The sequence below is a fragment of the Elephas maximus genome, chromosome 22, assembly GCF_024166365.1.
Source record: "Elephas maximus indicus isolate mEleMax1 chromosome 22, mEleMax1 primary haplotype, whole genome shotgun sequence".
In the NCBI taxonomy this organism is placed as follows: domain Eukaryota; kingdom Metazoa; phylum Chordata; class Mammalia; order Proboscidea; family Elephantidae; genus Elephas; species Elephas maximus.
Window position 1 is genome coordinate 52,199,179 of NC_064840.1, and position 12,285 is coordinate 52,211,463.

The following is a 12,285-nucleotide window of genomic DNA, read 5'->3' on the forward strand; positions in this document are numbered from 1 at the left end:
TTATGATTTTTTTCAAAGAAGTCCCATTATAGGCTTAATGACTATCAATTTCTGAAAGGTCATACACATTCTACAAAGACAGCCTTGATCAGTTTGCCTTATCTAACATTCAATTAACAGAGCAGTTCAACTACTAAAAAGAAAAAAATAGGAGGTGGAGCCAACGTGGCACCCTAAAGAGACACACCATGCCATCCCTCTGCAGCAAAGACCTAAAAAACTAAGTAAAACAGATATAAACATCAATCCTGGAATCCTAAGCATCAAATGAAGGATAAAGAACTAGATCAAATGCTGAATGGAAGAAGAAATTGATGGAAAACAGAGAATAAGGAGAGATACAAAGTGTAGGTTCCCTGCCAACTAACATGGCACAGCGTCGCCATCCTGGAACACAGCCAGCAACAACCCCAGACAGGGAGTAGGGGAAGGCAACTTCATGGAGCTCCCAACAGGAGACAGGGCACCCAGTAACCAGAGAAACACGCTTTCTCACATAAAATAGACTTTAAGTCAAAATCAACCATACAAGTCAAGGAAGGACATTATATAATGATTAAAGGAACAATCCACCAAGAAGATATAACCTTAATTAATATCTATCCACCCAACAACACGGTTCCAAAATATATAAAACAAACTAATAGCACTGAAAAGAAAAATAGACAGTACCACAATAATTGTAGGAAACTTCAACATACCACTCTTGGTAAAGGACAGAACATTTAGAAAGAAACTCAACAAAGATACAGAAGATCTAAAGGCCACGATCAACTAACTTGGCCTCAAAGATATATATAGAAAATTCCAACCAACAGTAACAAAGCACACATTTTTTCCCAACACACATGGAACATTCTACAGAACAGACCACATTTTAGGCAACAAAGCAACCCTCAATAAAATCCAAATCATCAAAACAATACAAAGCATTCTCTCTGATCTCAATATGATAAAAGTAGAAATCAACAACAGGAAGTGTAAGGGAAAAAAAAAATCAAATACACAGAAACTGAATAACACCTTGCTTAAAAACAAAGAGGGAATCAAAAAATTTCTAGAATCAAATGAGAATGAAAACACATCATATTAAAATCTTTGGGACACTACAAAGACAGTGCTCAGAGGTCAATTTATAGCAATAAACACACACATCAAAAAAGAATGGGCCAAAATCAAAACGTCAGCCCTACAACTTGAACAAACAGAAAGAGAACTGCAAAAGAAGGCCACAGGCAACAGAATAAAGGAAATAATAAAGATAGAGCAGAAATAAATGAAATAGAGAAGAGAAAAACAACAGAAAGAATCAACAAGACCAAAAGTTTGTTCTTTGAAAAGGTCTACAAAATCAACAAATCACTGGCCAAAATGACAAGAGAAAAACAGGAGATGAAGCAAATAACCCAAGTAAGAAATGAGATGGGGACATTACAACAGATCCAACTGAAATAAAAAGGATCATAACAGAATACTATCAAAAATTATACTCCAACAAATGAGAACCTAGAAGAAATGGACAAATTTCTAGAAATACATAAACTGAGAAAATCTGAATAGACCCATAACAATAGAACAGATTGAAGAAGTAATTAAAAACAAAACAAAAAAAAAGGCCCTGGCCGAGACAGCTTCACTGGAGAATTCTACCAAACGTTCCAAGAGGAGCTCACACCACTACCATTCAACCTATTTCAGAACATAGAAAAGGAAGGAATACCCCCAAATTCATTCTATAAAGCCTGCATAACCCTGATACCCAAACCAAGCAAAGACACCACACAAAAAGAAAATTACTGACAAATATCTGTGATGAATATAGATGCAAAAATTTTCAAAAAAAAATCCTAGCTGATAGATTTCAGCATCATATCAAGAAAATAACACACCATGACCAAGTGGGATTCATACTAGGTAAGCAAGGACGGTTCAACATTAGAAAACCAATCAGGAATAGGAATACAAGGGAAGTTACTCAACATAATAAAGGGCATCTGTACGCTAACATCGTTCTTATTGGAGAGAGGCTGAAAGCATTCCCCCTGAGAACGAGAACAAGACAAGGATGCCCTTTATCACCACTCCTATTTAACACTGTGCTAGAAGTCCTAGCTACAGTAATAAGGCAAGAAAAAGAAATAAAGGGCATCCAAATTGAAAGGAAGAAGTAAAACTACCCCTATTTGATATGATACTATACATAGAAAACCCCAAAGACTCCACAAGAAAACTACTAGAACTAACAGATTCAGCAGAGTAGCAAGATACAAAATCAACATACAAAAATCAGTTGGATTCCTATACTCCAACAAAGAGAACACTGAAAAGGAAATCAGGAAAACAATACCATTTATAATACTCTATAAAAAGATAAAATACTTAGGAATAAATCTAACCAGGGATGTAAAAGATCTATACAAAGAAAACTACAAAACAGTATTGCAATAAACCAAAAGAGACCTACATAAATAGAAAAACATATATGCTCATGGATAGGAAGACTTAACATTGTAAAAGTGTCAATCCTACTCAAAGTGAGCTATAGATATAATGCAGTCTCAAACCAAATATCAACAGCATTCTTTAATGAGATGGAAAAACTAATCATCAACTTTATATGGAAAGGAAAGAGGCCCCAGATAAGCAAAGCATTATTGAAGAAAAAGAACAAAGTAGGAAGACTCACACTACCTGATCTCAGAACTGACTATACAGCTACAGTAGTCAGAACAGCCTGGTACTGGTACAATGACAGACACATAGACCAATGGAACAGAATTGAGAACCCAGACATAAATCCATCCAGTTATGGTCAGCTGATCTTTGATAAACAACCAAAGTCCATTAAATAGGGGAAAAGACATTCTTTTCAACAAATGGTGCTGGCAAAACTGAATGTCCATCTATGAAAAAATGAAACAGGACCCATACCTCAAACCATACACAAAAACTAACTCAAAATGGATCAAAGACTTAAATATAAAACCTAGAACAATAAAGATCATGGAAGAAAAAAACAGGGTCAATGCCAGGGGCATAAATACAATATAAACTATAACAATACACAAACACCAAAAGATAAACTAGATAACTGGGAGCTCCTAAAAATTAAACACTTATGCTTAACAAAAGACTTCACCAAAAGCGTAAAAAAAGAACCTACAGGCTGGGAAAACATTTTTGGATATGGCATATCCAACAAGGGTCTAATCTCTAAAATGTATAGAATACTTCAACACCTCAATAACAAAAAGACAAATAATCCAATTAAAAAATGGGCAAAGGATATGAACAGACACTTCACCAAAGAAGACATTCAGGCAGCTAACAGATACATGAGGAAATGCTCTTGATCATTAGTCATTAGAGAAATGCAAATGAAAACTACAATGAGATTCCATCTCACCCCGATACTACTGGCACTAATTAAAAAAAAAGGAAACAGAAAATAACAAACGTTGAGAGGTTGAGGGGAGATTGGAACTCATGCATTGCCAGTGGTTATGTAAAATGCTACAACCAGTATGGAAAACAATATGACAATTCCTCAAAAAGCTAGAAATAGAAATACAGTAGCCCCCCTCTTTACCCATAGTTTTGCTTTCCAGGGTTTCAGTTACCCACAGTCAACCGAGGTCCAAAAATGTTAAATGAATAGCATGATGAAATCTCATGCCTTCCTGCTCCATCCTTCCTGAGGACCACATTCACACAGCTTTTATTACAGTATATTGTTATAATTGTTCTATTTTATTATTAGTTATTGTTGTTAATCTCTTGCTGTGCCTAATAATGTAGAAATTGAACTTAATCACAACTATGTATGTACAGGTCAAAACATAATATATATATAGGGTTTGGCACGATCCTCGGTTTCAGGCATCCCCAGGGGGTCCTGGAACGTATTCCCCCACAGATAAGGGGGGACTACTGTACCATACAATCTAGCAATGTCACTCCTAGGAATTTATCCTAGAGAAACAAGAGCCATCACACAAAGAGACATATGTTCAATGCATTCACAATAGCAGAAAGATTGAAACAACCTAAGTGCCCATCAACAAATGAATGGATAAACGAATTATGGTACATACACAAAATGGAATACTATGCAACGATGAAGAACAATGATGAATCCACGAGACATCTTACAACATGGGTGAATCTGGAGAGCACTATGCTGAGTGAAATAAGTCAATAACAAAATAACAAATATTGTATGAGACCACAATTATAAAAACGCAAGAAAAAAATTTGTTGTTGTTTTGTCAGTTGCCGTCGAGTCAGTTCTGACTCAGAGTGACCCTATAGGACAGAGTAGAACTGCCTGTTTCCAAGGAGCGGCTTGTGGATTTGAACTGCTGACCTTTTGGTTAGCAGCTGAACTATTAACTACTACACCACCAGGGCTCCAAGAAAAGGTTTACACACAGAAAAAAACAATCTATGATGGTTACGAGGGAGGGGAGGGATGAAAAGGGAAAATCACTAACTAGATAGCTGACAAGTGTTAACTGTGGTGAAGGGAAACACCACAAATAATATAGGGAAGTCAGCACAATTTAACCAAGCCAAAGTCACAGAAGCTTCCTAGATACATTCAAACACCTTGAGGGACGGAGTTACTGGAGCTGAGGCTGGGGTCCATGGTATTGGGGGACGTCTAGGTCAACTGGCATAACACAGTTCATAAAGAAAATGTTTTACATCCTACTTTGGTGAGTGGCACCTGAGGTCTTAAAAGCTTTCCAGCAGCCATCTAAGATACATCTATTGGTTCCATTCCATTCGAAGCAAAGGAGGATGAAGAAAACCAAAGACACAAGGAGAATATTAGTCTGAAGGGCTAATAAACCACATGAACCAGAGCATCCATCAGCCTGAGCCCAAAAGAACTAGATGGTGCCCCGCCATCACCACCAGTGGCTCTGACAGGGATCACAATAGAGGGTTCCAGACAAAGCTGGAGAAGAATGTAGAACAAAATTCAAATTCCAAAAAAAAAGAACCAGACTCACTGGTCTGACAGAGAGCGGAGGAACCCCTGAGACTGTGGCCCTCAGACACCGTGCTAACTCAGAAATGAAGCCACTCCCAAAGTCCACCTTTCAGCCAAAGAGTAAACAAGCCTGTGAAACAAATAACACGTGTGAGAAATGTGCTTCTTCTTAGTTCAATCAAGTACAAGAGAACAAATGGGCAACACCTGCCCAATAGCAACAATGAGATCGTAGGAAGGGACAGGAAACCTGGATGAATGGAAATGGGGAACCTGGGGTGGAAAAGGAAACCAATGTCACAAAACTATTTGTGTATAAATTTCTGAATGAGAAACTAATTTGGATATAAACTTTAACCTAAAGCACAATAAAAAAAAAGTCTGATTTTGCTGGTACAGAAAGAATTCTAAAAGGTTTTAAAAGTAAAAAAAGCATGGTACAGAGTATGAACTTTATTATGAACGTATTTTAAAAGCATACATAATTATATAAATATGAATATGGACATAATTTTTCCCCCTACAAGAGCTGTTAATAGTAGTTACTTTGGAAAGAAGGACTTGGGGTTAGGGGTGAGGTGGGATGGACATGAACAGAGAGAGTGGAGGGAAGGAGTGTGCTGTCTCATTGGGGGAGAGCAATTAGGAGTACATAGCAAGGTGTTTATAAATTTTTGTATGAGAGTCTGACTTGATTTGTAAACCTTCATTTAAAGCACAATAAAAATTAAAAAAAAATTTCTTTATGACTATGATAATGCATAAAGACAATTTATATAAATTCAAGTGACTTATTACAATGGCAAATCTCATTATTATTCTCAAGTATGAGATCTAGAATGTGATATGCGTGTTGCCCTAGAATTTGACAGAACATTTATAAAGCAGACTTCATAGAAAGCCCTTCTTCATTTCAGGGTTTACATTCTATCCAAATATCCACAACTCTCTGACAAGGCCACCAAACACACACACATATATACTTTATTCCTAAAGCCTATATTTTACTCAATGGGGAAAGACTAAAAGCATTTCCATTAAGATCGGGAACAAGGCAAAAATATTCAGCACCTCTGCTATTAAACACTGTACTAGAAGTAATAGCCAAGGTAATTAGACAAGAGAAATCAATTAGAGGCTTAAGAATGGGTAAAGAAGAAATTAAATTACTTCTGTTTGCAGAGGATACGCTATGACAGTGCAACTGGAAAACTCCAGAATAATCGATAAAACTAGCTCAAATAATAAACCGATTTGATACAGTAGAAGGATATAAAATTGATGTACAAAATCAATACCCATTGTTGAACTGGTGTATGTTCTGCTGTGTATAATATCAACAACAATAAATAGGACATGATGGTATAGAAAACCTTATCAATAATAGCAAGAAAGAAGATTAAATACAAAGGAATGCCGTATTTTTATGCAAATAATGCTCGCCTTCCATGTTTGCCAACCATGCCCTCCTCCTGGGAGGTATTTTTCTAAGCATGCTATGCTAATTTTTATGCACACCAACATGTAAAAAAAAAATTGGCAGAGCATTGCTTAATACCTTGTGAGGGGGAGGGGGAGGCTGGCAAACACACAGAAGGCACGCATTATTTGTGTAAAATTATGGTAAATATAGCAAGAAATGTGCTTGTGTGACGTGTCTAGAATGGACAAATGCACAGAGGCAAAAGTTTGTTGGTGGTTGCCGGGGACTGCTGGGAGGAGGGAATGTGAGTTATTGCTGAAGGGGTACTGAATTTCCGTTTGCGGTGATGTAAAACTTTGGAAATGGATAGTGGTGATGGTGCTACAACATGGTGAATATAATTAATGTCAATGAATCGTACATTTAAAAATGGTTAAAATGGCAAAGTTTTTTCGTGGTAAAAACATATATATAACACAATGTTCATAAAATGGCAAACTTTTGGTTATATATATTTTACCACAAAAAAAAAAAATACGGTATTACTGAGAGAGATTTGCAAATTATTAAGAGCCATACCAACATAAATTATAGACAATTCATTAAAATATTTATTATTTGCTGCATTTATCAGTACTTCTGCCTCCTGGCTTTGGATACTGTACCATGATGTTAAATCCAGCAGGTCTGAAATTTGCCTAAAATAAGAACGGTACCTACACGGCACTAATTCCTGCTCAAGGCACAAAACGTTTTGGTTAAAAGTGTTGCTTTGGGCCATTCGAGGTACAAAATTGGTCTCAATCTGCCTGGAGCAACAGAGGAAGAAGGAGAGTCAGGAACAGGAGGAGGAAAAGGAATGCATGGCTCATTGCCTCCATGAACAACTTCCTCCCTTGTCACGACCGGAAGAACTGGATGGTGCCCGGCTACCATTACTGAACATTTTGATCAAAGATTCTATAGAAGAATCCCGATCAAAAGGGGTGAAATGGATTCCAGCCTATCTGGAGCCACTGAGACTACTGCCCTGAGATAATCTTTAAACCTTAAACCAAAAATATCCCCTGAGGTCTTCTTAAAACCAAATAAGAGTTTATCTTAACTAGTAAAGAATGTCTGCCTTGAGCACTGTGCTCTTTTAAGATCTATCTGTATGTGATCAAATTGACAAGAGCAACTGGAAAGATTAGATAGGACCCTTACCTGGGGGCAGTGAGTTTCTGTTAATGGAGGAGGAACAACTCAGAGAAGGAGGGTGAGAATGGTCGCCCATCTGGCAAAATGTCATCAGTGTCACTGAATTGTACATGTAGAAATGGTTGAACTGGCGTATATTCTGCTGTGTATAATCTCAACAACAAAAAGGTTTTGCTTTGCAACCATGGGTTTAATGAGTTTCTGGGCAGTTGATAACTACCTGTCCACATTGTTTACTGAAAACAGTGAGACTGTGGATTTCCATCTACTTTCAGTAAGACCTCAGAGAACCCTGCTGTTGAGGCAGGCTGTGAAGCAGGGATATATCTATGCGACTAATAAAATATATACATGTTAAAAAATAATAATAATAACCCAGACTACACTCTGTTTTGGTCTTCCTGGTTCCAATTGTTCAATGTCCACATCAGTGGTTCCCAGTCCAAGACAGAAAATGTATCTCTTGTGCCATGGGCACCTAGAGAGAGGACAACAGGGGCATGCACCTTGCCTTTCTGCACCCCTTGCAATGAGGCAGTCTTTGGCTGTGATGTACATCTTTACTTTAATGGTGTTGCTATACTGTATCCTTTTCATGTACTACACTGTATGTTTGTAAACACTGTCATTTTGGGCCTGTGAGTCTTCTTTAGCAATTGAACTCTCTTTAACCACCACCATTAGTGCAAATGTCATTCTTCCTTTTCTTCACATACCACAGCCAATCCAATGACTAAAGTCCAGAGGACCCTACCTTCAAATTACACCTGGAGACATCATGGCAAACTAATACATTCTAGGGAAGCCACAGAAGCTCGAAGGCATTCGTTGGATCTCTCAAACTATAAAAACCAAGAGAACTTCATGGCAAAACAGAAGGTGATTTGTCCCTTTCATGTGTAAGACAGAATGGCAGCCCAGAGCAGAGGACAGCCAGAGTACCACCTACGAGAGATGGAATGGGGAAGAGTTTTTTAGCTATGACATTTCCTCTTCCCTATTATGTACCCTGGGTAGCTCATTGACCATCCTACAGCCATTGCAAGGTCAAAAAAAAAAAAAGGGAAAGTTCTTTAGGAATTGAAATGGAATATCTCCAAGACATACTGTCAAGAGAAAAAAAAAGTGAGGTGCAAAACAGGGTGTATAGTATAACATAATTTGCGTAAAAATGTTTATAATTATATAAAATTATATACACATATATGGAAAAAGAATAAATATATAATTATTTATATATACAGAGACTATATTTAGAAAAATACACCAGAAATTAGTAATACTGGTTGTCACTGTAGAGGGGAACTGGGTGGCTGGAGGGCAAGGTAAGAAGGAGCCTTTTCACTATGTACTCTTGTATAATTTCAATTGTGCATCATCTACAACATTATCTATTTAAAAGTATAATTTAAATTAAGCTAAAAATAAGTAAATAAACATAAAAAGAACATCAAAATAAATGTGAGGACAAAACAAAAATACTCTCAGGCAAACGAGGTATACTCCGCATAGGATCTTTTTGAACACACGCTTGGATGAAGTACCCCAAAAATCTAGAAGAATGCTCCAAGCTAGTAAATAAATAACCTGCAAAAACTTCCTGTTTTCAGTACATTGTTGTTGTTGTTAGGTGCCATCAAATTAGTTCCGACTTATGGCGACCCTATGTACAACAGAACGAAACACTGCCTGGTCCTGCACCATCCTCACAATCATTGTTATGCTTCAGCCCACTGCTGCAGCCACTGTGCCAATCCATCCCATTGAGGGTTTTCCTCTTTTTTGCTGACTCTCTATTTAATGAAGTATGATGACCTTCTCCAGGGACTGATCCTTCCTGACAACATATCCAAAGTATGTGAGACAAAGTCTCGCCATCCTTGCTTCTAAGGAACATTCTGGCTGTCCTTCTTCCAAGGCAGATTTGTTCATTCTTTTGGCAGTCCATGGTATATTCAATATTCTTTGCCAACACCATAATTCAAAGGCATCAATTCTTCTTCAGTCTTCCTTACTCAATGTCCAGCTTTTGCATGCATATGAGGAGATTGAAAATACCATGGCTTGGGTCGGGTGCACCTTAGTCTTCAAGGTGACATCTTTGCTTTTTAACACTTTAAAGAGGTCTTTTGCAGCAGATTTGCCCAATGCAACGAGTCTTTTGATTTCTTGACTGCTGCTTCCATGGGCGTTGACCATTGATCAATGTTAAGTACCAAAATAAAACAAATAAAATAGGTGTATTCCAATCAACCCCAAATTAATTTTAGTTGATATTAACAATGCAAAGGAGACATCAGTGAGACCAAGTGATAAAAATTATTTTTTTTAGGGAAAGATATGTCTCTTGATAAACATAAAAAAATTAACAAAGAAACATAAATATTGGTTTTAATTAGTTAGGAATCATCAGATAGTACAAATAAAATGTACAACTGTCAAAGTAGCAGAAGGAAAGGCAATTTATCCAATGTATGGTAAAGAGAAAAAAAGCATGGCAAAAGAAAATACAAAATAAGGTGGCTGAAACTGTTATAAACATAACAGTAGTTTTAATAAGTATAAATGAGTTAATGATGAAACAGCAGAGGCTCTTAAAGAAATCAAAACAACGACAAATCAAGATCCAATAAAATACTATCTACCAGAGGCACACATACCACAAAAAGGTACAGAGATGTTCAAACCATGTACATGCACTAAAAGAAAAACAAGGTGACAATTTATATATCAAATGAAACTAAAAGACAAAGCTATCATAGAGGATGCAATGCTGGCAGAAGGTACAATAGATCAGGCAGATATGCACTAATCATGAAACACACATGTCTAACATATAGACCCACAGCATAAGCAACAAGTGAGAAACAAATCAATAGTTGGAGATTTTGACACAAATGTGAAAGTAACTGATAGTTCAAACAGACAAAGATAATCAAAGATACGAAGAATTTGAACAATTGAACAAATCGAGAATGCACGTTCTTTTCAAGCACGTATGGGACAGTCATAAGAATCTGTCATGTATTACATCACAAAGAAAGTTACAATAAACTCCAGAGAATGAGTATCACTCAGATCATGTTCTCTGATGAAATTACACTAAATTAGAAACCAGTAACAAAACACTAGCTCTAAAAATAATCCCACATGACTGAAAATAAGCAAACAAAAAACAACTTCATTATCCTAAAGTTAAAGAGAATTCTTAAAATACACGATACTGAATGATACTGAGAACACATGTCAAAATCTGTGGGACCTGGATAAAACAGCACTCAAAGGGCAATGTACAGTGATAGATATACAAATATGTGTACATATATACACACATTTTTTTTGTGCTTTAAGTGAAAGTTTACAAATCAAGTCAGTCTCTCTTATAAAAATTTGTATACACCTTGCTATGTACTCCTAGTTGTTCTCCTAATGAGACTAACGATAGGTACATTTTTAAAAAGAGGTGTACAAATATGCTTGCATATGCTTAACCTAATTCTGAAAGGCCATACAAGAAACTTAACAGTAGTTCTCTACAAAGAGCTAAATGGCTGATACACGAGGAAATTCTCAATTTTATTAGTAATTTAAAAACCCATTGCCGTCGAGTCGATTCCAACTCATAAGGACCCTATAGGACAGAGTAGAACTGCCCCATAGAGTTTCCAAGGAGCACCTGGTGAGTTCAAACTGCCGACCTTTTGGTTAGCAGCCATAGCTCTTAACCACTGTGCCACCAGGATTTCCCATGAGTAATTAGAGAAATATTAATTAAAACAAAAATAAGTCACTCTGATGCATGCTGAAGTTTGAGAATCACTGAACGGCACAATACGTTACCCACGCCCCCCCCCCCCAAAAAACCTATATGTTAACAAATTATATACGTATTCTGAGGCATATACCAAATACAACAGAAACATGTATAAACTAGGTAGAGGGAATGCGGAAGATAGCGGTCACAGATGAGGGGAAAAAACCAACGAAACAAAAGAGAAGGACTGCAAAGACTAACTTCATACCTATCGTATTGGCAAATATTAGAAAAATCAAATTTTGGAAGGGGGGATGTGAAAAACTAGCAACTCTTAGGTACTGTTTGTTGGTAGGTGTATAGATTGGTACAGCCATTCTGAAGAGTAATCTGGCAACACTCGGTTCATGCATGGATGCGCATACCCGTTTTCCTAGCAACCCCCCTCTTGTTCATAAACCATGGAGAAACTAAAGCCCAGGTCCTTAAAGTGGACATAAGTGAGGATGTTCATTACAACAGCATTCACTGTAAACAGAAGCTAGAGGAAGGAAACATAGGCGTCCATCATTGAGAATAAAGAAGTAAAATGTCACAGATGACTACTACACAGCAGTCAGAAGCGATAATTAGAGGCCCATATATCAACACAGTGATGGGTAAAAAAAAATAATCAACAGAAATAGAGCTACCGCAGTGGCTCTCAAAGTGTGGTCACATTCATCCCCAAGTGAAGTACACCAGCATCACCTGGGAAGTTGTTAGAAACAGAATCTCAGGCTCCACCCTAAACAAACAAACAAACAAAAATTAGACAGACAAAATCTGAAACTGGGTGGGGCCCTGCAATTTGGGTTTTCACAAGCCTACCAGGTAATTCTGATGCATGCTAAAGTTTGAGAATCACTG

The 12,285-nt window shown here is 37.1% G+C and overlaps 1 protein-coding gene across 2 annotated transcripts in view; it reads right to left on the reverse strand.

Annotated features, from left to right (window-relative positions):
• Nucleotides 1-12,285, reverse strand: part of PPP3CC (protein phosphatase 3 catalytic subunit gamma) — a 117,561-nt gene that overhangs the window by 59,373 nt on the left and 45,903 nt on the right. The gene's annotated exons all lie outside the window — the stretch shown is intronic.